Here is a 16648-nt window from a genome sequence, read left to right as displayed (position 1 = left end):
CAAAATGGAGTCAGATGGCCATTGTGGGTAGAGTTTCAAACATGTTACTGCATCACTGAGAACTTGAGTTTTGTGAACTGTATCAAACTCAAGAACACCACCACCAGCCATTTTCAAAATAATATCCGCTGGCAGCTGCCAGCTACAACATTATGGTCTCAAGGTCTCCCCTTATAAGTGTGCAACCATTTTGAACCCCAACAATCCTTGCTTAACAAGAACCCTTACTTCTTGCCAGCTCCAATCCTAATTCTTGACAATTTATGGAACTTGCTGGGTTTTGCCTATATAAGCCTCCCCCATTTTGTAGTCTGGCAGAACACAATTCAAGGGCTTCTTGAATCTGTGTCTCCCAGGTTATAGTCCTCAGCTTGGCTCAAATAAAATTCTCTTCTGTTTCTTATTATACATTGTTTATTGATTATTTGTGTTGACGGCAGAGTAAATGCTTATTTTTTTCTCTATAAAAAATTCAGATTGGGGCTTCCCTGGTGGCGCAGTGGTTGAGAGTCCGCCTGCCGATGCAGGGGACACGGGTTCGTGCCCCGGTCTGGGAAGATCCCACATGCCGCGGAGCGGCTGAGCCTGTGAGCCATGGCCGCTGAGCCTGCGCGTCCGGAGCCTGTGCTCCGCAACGGGAGAGGCCGCAGCAGTGAGAGGCCCGCGTACAGCAAAAAAAAAAAAAAAAAAAATTCAGATTGAGCTCTTGGCATGGTAGTAGCCTCCAATGGTGGTACTTCTTTTTCTCCTTCCTGTTCTCCCTTCCTTGCTTCCTTCCTCTTTCTTGTTTTCTTTCACCCTTTGTTAAGTATCATTGTGGACTCATAAATTCTTATTTATTCATTCAGTGGGTTAAAATTACAGTCATTTTTTTGAGCTTCAAACAGTACAAAAGGTGGCCAGTTGGAGGCTCTTCAAACTGTGCCCTTTAAAAATTTGTTTGACTTTTTATTTTGAAATAATTTCAAACTTACAGAAAAGTTGCAACAATAATACAAAAAACCTTGGCATTTCCTCACCCAGTCATTAACATTATGCAACGTTTGATTTACCATTCTCCCCGCCTCTCTCTCTCTCTCTCTCTCTCTCTCTCTCAGCTGTTTTTTTCCCAGAGCCATTTGATTAAGTCCTAGTCGTGATGCCCCATTAACTGTAACCATTCAAGTGTGCATTTCCTCAAAACGAGGCACTCTCATGTAACCAAAGGACAGCCACCAAATCTGGAAATAACGGAGACAATATTACCATGATCCCCAAACTCCCGTCACCTTCTCACTCAGAAAGAAATTTAGTGCCCAGCTCTTGGTGGAAAGAAGGCAGTTTAGAATGCTAAAACATGCAACCTAAAAATGAAATGTTTGCTGTGTAGTGTGTGCAATTCTGGTAACTGTCTCTAGACCTGGAACATTATTTCTCTGAATATCCTTGGAGTAAGGTCTTGTGGAAGAAGACAGTTGAGAGGAATTAGCCGTAAATCTGGTTCATTATTTTTGTTTTTCTCTGGCAAAATACATTCTTTTTCCATGTAAGGACCTAAACAACTACAAAAAGTTACTCTTTTTTTTTTTTTTTGCTGTACGCAGGCCCCTCACTGCTGTGGCCTCTCCCATTGCAGAGCAAGGCTCCGGATGCGCAGGCTCAGCGGCCATGGCTTAAGGGCTCAGCCGCTCTGCGGCAGGTGGGATCTTCCCGGACCGGGTCACGAACCCGCGTCCCCTGCATCGGCAGGCGGACTCTCAACCACTGCGCCACCAGGGAAGCCCCAAAAAGTTACTCTTAAGAGCAAGAGTTAAAGGGAAGACCCCTAAGCATTTGTAGGCCCTTGCTGACTTTCAAACTGCTTTTCCTGTACTTGTTCATCTCTAGAGCTGCAAACTTAGTTCGAATTTCCATTAAAGTTTTCAAATATTGTAAATGGGCTCCCAGTCTTGGCCTGTGCAGAGCAGAACTGACTTCCTAAAGCACCAGAAGTGTGGGCATTAGAGAACTTCAAAAAAGTATTGCACTTGCAGGGGTTTCTGAAATTAGGAATATTAGGGTTTGCTTTTTCCCCCCTTCACCTTAATGGCATTTTTATTATTTTATTTTCTACTTCCCACATGCTGTTTTAAAAAAGTTTATTTTCTATTTAGTTTTTGAAAGTAATATTTTCTTTTTTATTTTTTGAAAATAGTATTTTTTAAAGATAAGAACCAGTTCGAACTATGAGGTGGTTTAATTGCTCATTAACATATTCTTGTGAAAATCTTAAATTATAACGGATATACATACATATCTAAACTATATATATGTACATCAGTTATATATTTATACTGTATGGGGAATAGTATAGTGATTGTTTTCAAATTAAAACACTTTATTCATGGATAATATGGATAGATTCTAAGGCTATTCTTAAAAATTTGTAATTTGCATAGTTGGTGTGGGATAGACACTCACAGGGCACTTGGGGTTTAGGGATTTGTGTTTTTTGTGGCCATAGCAGGATTATACCAGAACCTTGAACCACCCCCTCATCCTTCAGACCTTCCTTTTCTTCCTGTGCTTCCCCAAAGGTCATAAACGTAATGACACCTCCCTCAGTGCTTGACATGCAAGGGGCAATTGCTTTGCTGGCTTTGTTTCGTGGGCTTGTCTCTGGCAGTATGCATACAAGTGAGTTAAACCTTCCACTGGCAAACAGGATGGGAGAGACCTCACTCTCTTGCTGGCTGCACCACTTTTTTTTATTTTATTTTATTTATTTATTTTGGGCTGTGTTGGGTCTTCATTTCTGTGCGAGGGCTTTCTCCAGTTGCAGCGAGCAGGGGCCCCTCTTCATCGCGGTGCGCAGGCCTCTCACTGTCACGGCCTCTCTTGTTGCGGAGCACAAGCTCCAGACGTGCTGGCTCAGTAGTTGTGGCTCACGGGCCTAGTTGCTCCGCAGCATGTGGGATCCTCCCAGACCAGGCCTCGAACCCATGTCCCCTGCATTGGCAGGCAGATTCTCAACTACTGCGCCACCAGGGAAGCCCATGGCTGTACCACATTTTTTTGGTTTTGTTTTTTGTTTTTTGTTTGTTTGTTTGTTTGTTTGTTTGTTTTGCGGTACGCGGGCCTCTCACTGTTGTGGCCTCTCCCGTTGCGGAGCACAGGCTCCGGACGCGCAGGCTCCGCAGCCATGGCTCACGGGCCCAGCCGCTCCGCGGCATGTGGGATCTTCCCAGACCGGGGCACGAACCCGTGTCCCCTGCATCGGCAGGCGGACTCTCAACCACTGCACCACGAGGGAAGCCCGGCTGTACCACTTTTAACGTGAGTTTGATCTTAGCCCAATGTTGATCTTCTGGTCCACAGGTCATTAAATATTTTATGACCTTTCTCAATCTTAGGTCTGCCAGCTCTTTTTTCTCTTTATATAAGGTGTAAGATAAGCCAAATTATTGTTCCTTTTACTAATACTTAAAAATATATTTTGAATGGAACACACACAGAACAAACAAAACCTGTAATATAGAGTACAAATATTATATTTTCTCAACATAGGTTTATATACATATGACTTAGCAATATAATTTACTTGCACTCCAGGAATGAAGAAACCTTTTTGTCTCTATTTTAAAAGTTTTGTTAATTTTTTTTTCCTGTAAATACTATTCTTTGTAAGAGATAACAGGCTCATTCTGAAAACATGCTTTGTAACCCCTAACCAAAGATCTCAAAAGTCATTGCTTGAAGTGACAGCTCACATCTCATGAAATGGACTTGTTTTGATAGTAGACCCTTGGATTATATGCTCCTTACAGCCCTTTGTATTCACCTGAGGAGAGGGTAATATACCAGTGGTATGACCCACATAACCACAGAGAAGAATCAATCTTTCCTGTATGTAGAATATGTCCCAGTCCTGCTGCCTTGCACGTATACTAGCTTATACTTCCCCACCTCCGGACTAACCAATGATTATTTTTACTTATTTATGACGGCCTTTCACCAAAAAGAATTTGAGGCAGCTTGCAAAATTGATTAATAGCTATTGGAAAACAGACTTCAGAGCCAAACGCGGGTTTTATCTGGAAGAAAGTTTCACCACAATAAGCATAACAGTTGATCAATGCCAGAAGTAACTTTAAAAATTGCCTAAGAAGACTCATTAATGCTCATTATGTACTTTCTGAGCTCTGGAAATACAAATGCACTTCAAAAGCTACATGATATAGCAAGTTACACCAATTTAAACCACTTGCAATTAAGGAGATATTGACAGCTTCCAAAATAAAAGACATCTGTGTAACAAAATATACAAACCTTGTCTTTTAACAGGAGCCACTTTTTGTCCAAATAGTAATTCGATCCAGCTACAAACAAAATTTTCCTATGAAAGAAAATGTGAGATTTGCTGATTTATTTTTTGCCAACCTGAAGAATTACCAAAGATTCCCCCCAAATAAGACCTAGGACTTTGGGATAATCTTGTAGTTCCCAATTTGGAAACTTTTATTATGGGGACATTGAGCTGTTCTGGATTTTTCAGAAGAGCATATTGTAAAAATATATCCCAAATCTGATTATCCTAGGCTAGTCTCCACCGTTTCTTGCTTGGACTACTGCAGTAGCCTTCCAATTGATTTCCTTTCTTTCATGCTCACCAAACTAAGGTCTGTTCTCTACAAGGTAGCCAACCTCTGAAGATGGAAATCATATCCTGAGCTCCTCTCTTCACACCCTTCACAGGCTTCCTATTTTACTCAGTGATAGGATTTTGTTACCCCACCTCCCCTCTTACGTGCTACTCTGGTCCCATCTCCCACTCCTTCCCTTTGTTCATTCTATTCCTACTCCTTTAGCCTCTTCATTATACTTCCAACAAGGGGAGCCCACTCCTACCTCAGGTCCTTTGAACCTCTGTTCTTTCTACCTGGAACATTCTTCCCCCTGTTATCCCAACAGTTTCTGCCACGAAGCCTTCAGGACTCAACTCAAATGTCATTGTACCAAAGAGAAACTTCTCTAACCGTTCACCTTATATGAAATCGCACACCCTTTCTCTCCGTCAAGCTCTATTTTTCTTGTAATACCGTATCATTGTTTGATATATTATACATATTTTTATCCGTTTGTGTACTATCTCTCCTGACCAGAACGTAAGCTCCATGAAGACAGGGCTCTTTTATCCTTTTGTATTCCTAGCATCTAGAACACTGCCTGGCAAAGTGCTCACTATTGAATGAACAATGACATTTACCCACAAGCTGAGATATGACATTTATTTACTTTTGACTGAAATTCCAACTGAGTGTGATAATACTGGTAAGCTCTCACAGATCAAATCTTCTGATTGGAAGTCATTTATATGAGTGCATCGTTACCTTTTGTTTTCGTTATCCCCCAACAAATTTTTTTAGACATATTTTTGTTCCTAACCACCCTCCTATGACATTTTAATACCGTAGATATATTACGTATGTTTTTATGTACTGTGTATATCTCTCTATGTATCTATATATCTGTGCTTTATATATAAAAAGAGTAAGATATTTTCAGCCACTCCATAAAAACCAATTTCTGCCCTCACTGAGAATGCATGATCTATATCTACATTGGCAAAAATTTGGAGAAATAATTTATTACCTAGTAAGTTAGTCTAGTGGATAAAATCTTCCTAAACATGAGGTCCATTGGAGAAAAATAATGGTCCTATTTGATTAAAAAAAAAAAAGGAAAACCATGTGAATAACTGCTAACTCTCATTGCCACCTTGCTGGGCTATGTCTTCTGTGTGCCAGTTGTATTCCTTCTTCCATTTAGTTGACACGGAAGAATACAAGAACTATGAAAAATACAAGAAATACACTGCACACAGAACCCATGCCTTTGGTTTCCTGGCTATAGTGTTGCTGGCTATATTGGTTTTGATTATATGTCTGCTCTGTGTGCCCTCTTTATGTTATTTTGTGCTTCATGATATTTTTTCCTGCCTCATTCTTTTTATTTTTTTCTGCCTCATTCTTGAAAGGACTCAGACTGCTTAAAACTTAAACAAAAAGCAATGATAAAATAACAAAATGAAAGTATAAGAAGTGTATTACAGTAAGAACTATATATTTGGTCTTTGTCAATGGTTCCTGACGCAGATCTTCTGAAACTCTTGGAATCTCCTGAGTGATAGAGATGATGCGTGTCTTCTGTTATTCATAACAAACCCCTTTCAACCATACTTGAGTTTATGCTACTACGGTGACGGTGACCCTTGGTGGATCTCTAGGAAGCTTCAGGATGGGGGCTGGTTGCTAGAGGAACCAACTATGTGATTAGAGTGTTGGAACTCTGAGCCCCAGAGAGGAAAGAGGTTCTGGACATCCAGAGATTGAGTTCATCGATCTAATCCTACAGAATGGAACCTCCATAAAAACCCCTAAATCACAGGGTTCAGAGAACTTCCCCATGGGTGATGCCTCTTGGTTCAGCGAGGGTGGCCCCTCAGAGAGGGCATGAGGGCCCCATGTACCTCCCCCACACCCCTCATACTTTGTCCTTTGAATCTCTTCCATCTGGCTGTTCCTGGGTTGTAGCCTTTGAAATAAACTGATAAATGTAATAAAGTGTTTCCCTGAGTTCTGCAAGAACGATTCTAGGAAATTATCAAACCTAAGAAGTTGATACAAGGCCAAGGCAATATGTAATTAAGGGCCAGATGACTAGTCTAAGAGCAAATGATTTTCAAAGTGTATCCTGCAGAAACTCCAGAGAGGTGCCTTGGGGGCTGCTGTAGGGATGGAGAAGGGGCAGGATTTAGGGCTTGGGAAGGTCAACAAGTAAGGTTCAAGGTCCACCACTATCACCCTTTAATCTCACTTCTGTACATTTCTCTTTTTTTCATTCTTAATTTTCTTTTAATTTTTATTTTATATTGGAGTATAGTTGGGTTACAACTTTTGTACATTTCTTATGTTGGCATTTTGCATGCTTTGTTTAAAGAAGAATGTGATGATTTAATCTGTTCTGTGAAGTTCTTTTGACATTTGAACTGATTGAATTTGGAAGAATAGTTTCCAAAGGTATGATCACAGTTAATATAAACCCATTCAATCAGAAGATACTTCATAGTCAGAATCAGCAGCTGTTGTGACAATCAAAAGTGGAATACCAGCGTTCCAAGGATCTGCACTCAGCCTGTCTCTAAGGCAGTGGTTCTCTGACGTTAGCATCTATCAGAATCACCTGGAGGGCTTGTTGGAACAAGAATTCTGCTTCAGTAGGTCTGGGTGGAGCTTCCTGCTCTAGGCAGGGGAACTTGAAAGCAGCATAAATAAAAGTGGTTTAAAATCATTTAAAAAAAAAAAAAGCCAAAAGAATCAGAGGTGGGGTTTTTTTGTTTTTTTTTAAGCACTGGAGTTTCATCTGCTCCACCTGTGGATTCCCCCTTGCTTTCCCTCATTTTAGTCATGGTATTAAAATTAAAATACAGGTGTCTGATAAGCATCAGTAACTAGAAGTCTGTTTTGAGTTTGTAGATCTTAGATTATCACCAGTTCCTGTTGGGAGACAAAAGACATTAAGAATAACAGAGTTGCAAATGTTCTGTTTCAGACACTCTTCTCTGAAAGAAGAGCAAAAGCAAAACAAGTCAGACAGGGAAAGACAAATGTTATATCACTTAGATGTGGAATCTAAGAATAATATAAATGAATCTATATACAAAACAGAAACAGACTCACAGACATAGAAAACAAACTTATGGTTACCAGAGGGGAAAGGGAGGGGGGAGGAATAAATTAGGAGTATGGGATTAACAGATACACACTGCTATACATGAAATAGATAAGCAACAGGGATTGACTGTATAGCACAGGGAACTACATTCACTATATTGTAATAACCTATAATGGAAAAGAATCTGAAAAAAAAATATATATATATATAAAACTGAACCACTTTGCTGTATCTGAAAAAAGAATATATATATATATATAACTGAATCACTTTGCTGTATACGTGAAACTAACACAATATTGTAAATCAACTATATTTCTATTTTAAAAAAGCAAAACAACTCCATCCTATAAACAGCCTTCTCTATCACTCCTTATCCTTATGCTGCTATGTTTTCTTTATGACACTATTACCAGAAGATATCATATATACTTATACTGGCATATTATCTCTCTCTCCCTTTCTCTAAAGTGCAAACTCCAAAAGGGCAGGGATTTTACGTTGCTTTGATACTCCTGTATCTCCAGTGTCTGGCATGTAGCACACACCTTATAAATATTTCTTAAATACTTGCCTGGCATGTAGGACACACCTTATAAATATTTCTTAAATACATGAATGATTAATTGTGACATTGCTATACCTGGCTTGTCCTATGAAATATTGGTGAAGGCATTTTTAAAAATGTAACATTTATGGTTTATTTTCATGAATATAAAAGTAATAAGTTCATGTTAGAACTGAAAAAATTCAGGGAAGCACAAAGAGAGAAGATCGCTAGTAACCCCACTATACATTTTCATCTACAATTTCTGGTGTTTCCCCTCCTCGCCCCCCCCCCCCCCTTTCTGTATTTAAATAAATGAGATTACAGTCCAATTTCTGAGTTGCTTTTTTGGAATCTGAATATATTGAGAACACTTCCCCAAGTTATTTGATATTATTCTATGGTACTAGTTTTTTTGTTTTTTTTTTTTTTGTTTTTTTTTTTTTGCGGTACGCGGGCCTCTCACTGTTGTGGCCTCTCCCGTTGCAGAGCACAGGCTCCGGACGCGCAGGCTCAGCGGCCATGGCTCACGGGCCCAGCAGCTCGGCGGCATGTGGGATCTTCTCGGACCGGGGCACGAACCCGTGTCCCCTGCATCGGTAGGCGGACTCTCAACCACTGCGCCACCAGGGAAGCCCAGTACTAGTTTATTGATTGCATAGTATTACATTATAAGAATGGAATAATTTATTAAACTATGACTCTCCTTTTTGGAATTTACGTTGTTAACAAATTTTCACAACAGAAAACAATGTCGTCATAGGAAGATCTTTTGATGTATCTGCAATAGTGCATTTCTGAATCTTAAGCATCAGTCTGGGCTTGCATAGGAGGTGACGGTAAGCCATTTCAACAAGAAATGGAAGCTATAATGCATTATTGTTAGCAAATCTTCACACCTTGCAAGTGAAGTTAACCTTGGTTGATATGGATTTAGATATTTCTTTTTTAAAATTATTTTTTGATTTTTGGCTGCATTGGGTCTTCGTTGCTGTGTGTGGGCTTTCTGTAGTTGTGGCGAGCGGGGGCTACTCTTTGTTGCGGTGTGCAGGCTTCTCATTGCGGTGGCTTCTCTTGTTGCGGAGCACGGGCTCTAGGTGTACGGGCTTCAGTAGCTGTGGCACGTGGGCTCGGTAGTTGTGGCCAACGGGCTCTAGAGCACAGGCTTAGTAGTTGTGGCGCACGGGCTTAGTTGCTCCGCGGCATGTGGGATCTTCTTGGACCAGGAATAGAACCCGTGTCCCCTGCATTGGCAGGAAGAGCCTTAACCACTGTGCCACCAGGGAAGTCCCATATACATATTTCTTAGTTCCCGAGATCTTGTATCTAAAGACTTCTTGTGTTACCACTTACAAGGTTTATGAAAGATGTTTAAGATGTGATGTATTTCTGTTATCTCATTAATTAACTTCTGCTTTTATCTTTATGAATTCCATACTTTTGTGCTCCTCAGTTTTATTCTGCATCACCTCTTTTAAATTCCTTTGAGTATTTTCTTCGTCTGTTTTCATTTATTGTTTAATAATGAATGTATTTAAGTATAAGAGATTAGAGTTCTCTAAGTTCAGTTCACCATATGAACAACATAACATTTGATAAAGAGTATCTGCATTGTCACTATTTTAATATAAAAATGTAACTGAAATTTAAAATTTTTTACCTAAGAGTTTTTCAGGCAATTAAAAATTACATATGTACTTACATACACAAACATCATATATGTGTGTGTGTGTATATGTATATATATATATATATTATATATATATATATATATATGTATGTATAGTCTTTTCTTTCTAATTTCTATTTCTATTGTTTGGGATTAGAAACTGTCATAAGAACACAACATGAGTTCTACCTCCTTAATATATTTCAAAGTGCACAATAGCATATTGTTAACAAGGAGCACTACGTTACACCACAGATCTCTAGAACTCATTCCTCTTGTATGACTAACTTCTTACCTGTTGAACAACAACCCACCATTTCCCCCTCCCTCCCTCCCGAAGAAGCCACATGTGTAAGAGGGCAGGGCCTCTAGGAAGTTGGATCCCTGAATGACTGTGTGGAGCAGACCCAGCCCCACCTACTCATCACTATCTTCTGACTCAAGTTAGACTATTGTGTGAGGAAAGAAAAAACTTCCATTACGTTAACTGAAATGTTAGGGTTTATTTGCTTCAGCAGTTAATATCCTTGAACCAATATACACTTTCCTCCTTCTACACCCTTGCTTCTCAATTATTTCTGGATATATTTTCTGGATATAGTTGCTGGATCCAGATAGTCATAGAGTGACACGGAGCAGAGGATGAGGACGGCAAGCCGTGGAAAAGTGTGTGGGAATTCTGCAGGTAGGATGATGGTGCTTAGATGACCTCTCAAATCACCACCCTGAGGGTAGGGACACGAAGTCCTGTTTTCTAGTTTGAACAGCCCAGGAAGGTTTTGAGTAATGCAGTAGGCACAGTTATAAAGTGTCTTCTTTAAGTATCAAAAAAATACATAAATATATATACACACACATATATATAAAACTTTTGGAGTAATAAGAAAATAATGGCCTCCGTTTACTGAGCACTTACTATGTGCCAGGTATTTTAGAGGGCTGCTGCTTCATGAAGTGAAGACTAAGGATGCAATGTGGCCAGGAATGCCTTGGTACATTTTATCAATGTGACTTCATCATCACTGTTGGTAATGGGAACTCTGCCCTCATTCAGTGTGTGTTTTCTGCCAATCCTTGGTTTTTGGTGATTCAAGAGTTTTAATTTTTTAGTGTTGAAACAAGACATCTCTTGAAGTATGTGGCCCACTCCAGAGATGTGCTCCTTCCCCAGGACCCTCCTCTTTGGACTCCAGAGTCCATCAGCTGGGGAAGAACTAGATGGTTCAAATAAGATGGATCAAAGAGGATGCCCCTCGAAAGACAATATCAACCTCTGAGGGTAAGACAACAATCAATAATTTAGGAATATCTTTTCAGCAAGTGAAATCTTGTTTAGATTATCTTTATCATCTGATATTTAAATAACAGCAATGGTAATACATGATTTATGAGTAATGTTGGACAGATTACAAATAGCTTTATTGTAAACTATCTTATTCGTCAAAAATCATTCACTATATATTCAGGAAAAATACAAGGAAAAGCAAATTAAAGTGTACTGGCCGAGAAAAAAGTCAAAGAAAAAATTTAGATTCCTATAACAAAAGAAACCAGCACTAACAGATGTATTTTGCATTTAGTCCACCTAAAAGGTACCCCTTAAAAAATATAATTCCTGTTGTATTTTTAGGTTTAATTACAGTTTTAGATGCAGTAGTGGGAGGTGCTCAAAGTATTCTCTCTGCTTCTACTCTTTCCCCTTCAACCCAGCCTCTATACTGCAGTCCGAGTGGTCTGTTTAAAATGTAAATAAGACCAGGTCAACCCCCTGCTTAAAACCTCTCAGTGGCTTTTTCCTTTTACCTGAAGTAAAATCCAAATCTTTTTTATCTGAATGATCAGGATGCTGGCTTCTCTCCAACTTCTTGTCATTCCACACTTTTCTCTGCTCCCAAGAATTTTGTTCAGCCACACCAGGCCTTCCTTTAGTTGCTCAAACACACTGAATTATTTCTGACCTCATAACCCTTTGCCCAGGCTGATCCCTCAACACTGAAGCCCTTCTCTGCCGACTTGAAATGGCCAAAGCCATCTCATGTTAACATCACCTCTCGATATTAGGCATTCTGTGAGCTCCTGTAGGTAAATTAGGTGCCCACTGCCAGATTTTCAGTTACAGTGACATATCTTACACAGCACGGTGCCACATGGGAAGCATTACCTGGTCAGTAGACTATACTGTCCCACTAGACCAGGATGCGTGGGCAGTGACAGTATCTGTCTCACTCAGTGCCATGGCCACAGCATTGAGCACAGTGCAGGCCCACAGTAGATGCTCAATAATATACGTTTTTCAATTGTGGTAAAATACACCTAACGTAACCTTTACCATCTTCACCACTTTTCCGTGTACAGTCGAGTGGCATTAAGTACATTCACATTATTGTATTATCATCACCACCATCCATCCACGGAACTCTTTTCATCTTGCAGGTGTGCTCAATAATGTTTATACAAAGAAGAGATGCGAGGTCCTTGGTCCCGTTTGTAAAGTGAAGAATCCTTTGCCATGGAAAATAATCTGTCTCCAATTTAACCATTAGAGAAGTTCAGACTTTAACATATTTGATTTTTATAAATAAGGTAAGTGATGGACACAAAAGAGCTCTAGAAATACTTGAAGACATGGGCTTGGGAAAATGAAGTATTGAATAATACCGATAGATCTAAGTGAAAAGGCTGAAAAAAAGTGAATAAGAAAGGAGGTAAATAACACAGAAACAGGACGTACATTTAAACTAGCTTTAGCCTCTGGGTACAGTAAGATCTTTTACAGATGAATGCTCGTGTAGATGGTGCATTTCCTTCTAACATGGGCTCTCAGAGGAGTGTGTGGCCATTTGATTACATAAAAAAGGAATTGGAAGACAAGAAACCACCCAAGAGGTGGCTTGTATCTGGGAGGAATCATTTAGGTTTGATTCCTATGAGGTACTTCCAAAGCTACAAGACTTAAAACTCAGTAACTGACTTGGAACTCTTGTTGTCAGACAAAATCCTGGGGGGGGGGTGTGTGTGTGTGTGTGTGTGTGTGTGTGTGCGCGCGTGTGTTCAGAGTATTCTGCTAGGATTTTTGGGGCTTGTGGAGGAGGAAGACATATCTATCCTAAAAAGAAGATTTTCAATGTAATAAAACAAAAAAGAGTCAAATCAAATTAGAGACTGTAGAGCAGATATGTACAGATAATTATATACTTATGGGGTGTACATAATCACTAATTAAAATAAGAGCTGAGGGAGACTGAAGTAATGTGGTCTAAGCACAGGCAGGTCTAATGGAAGACAGTGTCTCCCAAAACACAGTGATTTAATGTCTATATAAACACTTTTCTGAACTAAGACAATTAGCATGAATGTAACTCAAATCTGCATAAGTTACAAGTGAATCCTTCAGAACTAACATTAAGCTCTGTAAATGCCATTATAAATCATTACATCTGAAATACTTCCTAACAGAGAATTCTTACAAGAGACCTTTAGGAAGGTGACCAGGTATTCAGCCAGGTCAGTTTTTTAGCCTTTGAAGGATTTACCATTCCTTAAATCAAAACCTAACCATAAACGGAAATTAAAGACAAGCTCCTCCCCACCCAAAAGAAGCACTAAAAGTAAATGAACCGACTATACATCTCTAGGAGGTGTGTTCTCAAGGTGAGCATTTCTCGTGACAAGATACTTTCAGAAGGCAGCGCTGTGCTGAAGTGCTGAGCTCGGCAGAACTTGTCTGTTCCCATCAGTTAGCACAGCCTCATCTGGCCACTGCTCTGCGTATTGATGGTGTGTAAACGCGCTTATGTAAGGAAAGGAGAAACAAATATACAACCAATGCAGCGCTGGCTACTAGTGCCCTTCGGAGTATGCGTGTTTTGGATTGTGCTTTATATACAACCCAAAATCCTACCTCAATAAATTTGTACAATAAGTTGCAAGCTCTTTGGAGAGCAGCATCACAATACACAATATGGATATGCATTTATTTCATCTTCTTTAACTGGATCGTCACTTCCTATTACAGGGATCCATCTGTGTTCCAACTAGACACTAATGGTGTATGCTAATGGGACACCTGGTTGATTTTTTTTTTTTTTTTGCCTCTAAAACAAAATTATCTGTGTTTGTATGAAAGCCGTGACTTCTCTTTATTAGCATCACAGTTGGAGTTGATTGTCCGAAGGAGCCCCCTTCTGTAGTCTCTTCTCCCCAGAAATGTCCAGACACATCCTGGTGGCTATTACGAACCTCGGCTCTAGGTTTGAATCTAGGCTGTACCTCTTATTAACTGTGCAACTTTGAAGAAGTTACTTAATAAGTTTTCTCATTGGTAAAATATGGATAATAGTGCCTATCTCAAAAAACTGTTCAGCAAATGAAAGGAGATAATGCACAAGTGTGTGGCACGTAGCAGCGAATAAATGGCAGCCACTGTGATAATGGACCACCCAGTTGCATTTGATGATGTGCAGGCAAGGCTGTGTGGTCCACTTAGGGGAGCACTCTGAAGGTACCCAGCACAACACGAGCAGAGGCAGCCACTCAACCACAGTGCTGCCTTCAGGAGGTCAAAGGCCTCCTGTCGTGGTCCGAGCACGGGTTGGAAAAGAATTTCCCGACACAAGGCACAAAGTAAGGGAGATAGAGTTTATTAAAGAGAAGGGTCACTGAAAGAACAGCGGGCCGACTTCCTGGTAGCCAGGGAGAGTCGACAATGAGCATGGGTTGCTTGTCTATTTTTATAGCCAGGGAACCTGTAAGTCATCTGCTGACTGGGCAGAGTGTGTATACTTTCAGTGTGCTGAGCGGGAGAAAAACACGGCAAATGTCTTTCCTTATATGGGAGGGGAAAGGGACAGGGCATGCTGCTGGGGAGGGCTCTGGGACATTGCAGTGGTCACAGTGTGACAGAGCGATAGGAGCCCTGTAACTCTTTGTTCAGGCAATATCGTCCCTTTGAGTTTATCTTGTTCTTTGTCCTTGGAGCACACCACATTCCCCCCTCTCCTTATTTACAGGGCCAATTCTTTGGCCCTATTGGATACCCTGCTCATGTCTACCTACCTGCCTAGCTCCTTCTCTGGCATTCAGGAACGCTTTTTGTGAGGAGAAGGGGCGACAATCTCTCTGGCTGCTTCCTGCTGGGCAGGGGTGTCGTAGGGGCCCTGGGTCCCAATGCCCATTCTCTGTCAGGGTATATTTACAGAGGGGATGAGAGCCCACAGAATGATAAGGCGGCTTGTTCCAATGTAGTCCATGTGCCAACCGGCTGGTACCCTTGTTATAGCACCATCTGGAATTAAATCTTTTGAACCTGTTGGGAGATGAACTTAGATAATGTGTTAATAATGCAGGGGTCGAACAACGAAACAAAGGCCATCAGGATTAATGGTCCCAGCAAGGGCAATTGCCATGTCCATATCTGGATCCCCAGAGAGGAGACGAGGCTGGAAAGCCAGCTGGGGCCCTGTCCTGCTCTCTCTTTTAAATCTTCTATTAATTTGATGTTTTTCTTTAGAATCTGAAGGTCTTCGTCAATGTGGCCGGAGGTATTAATATAGAAGCAGCATGTCTCATTTAGTAGGACAGAGACACCCCCCGCCTCAGCTGTTATAACATTAAGGGCCCTCGGCCAGAGAGCCTAGGGCTGACTGCTGTTCCTCGGTGGCTGCTACCGCTGCCTTCCAAGGTTCCTGGACCATGATGGTGAGATGGAGAACGCTTCTCCCTAAGGGGTGTGGCTGCAAACCAGAAGAGTCCTCCAAAGACGCTATGTATTATTTTGGGGCCGATCAAGAATTGGGTTATCATAAGCACGTCCCCCTTAATCAGTGGTTTGTTTTCGTCTCTCCCGGGCAGGTCTTAAGGCCTCCTCGAGGAAGGACGCAAGGTTGGGAATGCCTCCTGAGGAAGCTAAATCCTTTGTAGTCATAATGGTAGCCTCTGGGACTGCAGCAATAATCATACAGGAGCCCCTCCAAAGTGTGGGAAGATCCAGACAGACCCCGTTACCACATAGAGATGAAAATCCAGTGCCCCTGAAGGATTCCCCTGCTGTGGGTCCCCAGAGCCAAGCCCTGACCTTTTGGGAGTTTTCCTCTGGAAATAGACTGGGGTCCCATGGCCTAGGATTGTATTGGGCAGGCCAAACTCCAAGGAAGTAATCATCCATACATAAAGGGGAGAATTCGGGCTCTGACTGATGATGGGTATGACAGGGGGATTGGCATAACGAATTTCAGAATATAGCTGAATTATGTTATATTTTGGAGGAGAATCTTGCTGGGAGGTTAAACTAAGTAAGTGTCCGGTGCTCACACTGACCCCCACGTATTTAGTTCCCAGGGCCGAGCTGTTCATGGGGATATGGTCTTCGTTAATATATTTATTAGTCGCATCTCTCCTTGAATTTCCCCAACACAAAGTGAAATGACCTTCATGTACATGTACATGTATTATACATGTACCTTCATGTACATGTATAATACATACATTATATTTATTTTCCTCTGGCCAGGGATCCCACTCCAGGCTAGTCTGATTAAAATTGAGGGTGTAGTTACACAGAGAGTCATTAAACCAGCCCCAAATGGGTCCCCAACCATCCGGGTTTTGGAGACAGAGCTGTGCCTCGTCTTGCCCAAGCTTGGGCTAATGCCCATATCCTGTTTTTCTCTTCATGAGTACAGCAGGTGGTCAGGACTACACATGAATGTCTCACCAGGTCGGGTCAAAGGCTATAGTGAGGG

The 16648-nt window shown here is 41.0% G+C and overlaps 1 long non-coding RNA gene across 2 annotated transcripts; it reads left to right on the top strand.

The window, feature by feature from the left end:
* Positions 1-8730: 8730 nt before the first annotated feature.
* LOC307179739 lies at positions 8731-16339 on the top strand. 2 transcript variants are annotated; one of them, XR_013825533.1, is made up of 5 exons: positions 8731-9078; positions 10510-10593; positions 11019-11187; positions 12342-12491; positions 15418-16339. It is a non-coding gene; the product is annotated as an uncharacterized lncRNA (long non-coding RNA). The 2 variants fall into 2 exon arrangements; XR_013825534.1 differs by lacking the exon at positions 15418-16339 and having other exon boundaries at positions 12342-12769.
* Positions 16340-16648: the final 309 nt, after the last annotated feature.

This window comes from Stenella coeruleoalba (assembly GCF_951394435.1).
Source record: "Stenella coeruleoalba genome assembly, chromosome: 21".
In the NCBI taxonomy this organism is placed as follows: domain Eukaryota; kingdom Metazoa; phylum Chordata; class Mammalia; order Artiodactyla; family Delphinidae; genus Stenella; species Stenella coeruleoalba.
The sequence above is the reverse complement of the archived record's forward strand: the minus strand, read 5'-3'. Positions and strand labels throughout refer to the sequence as shown.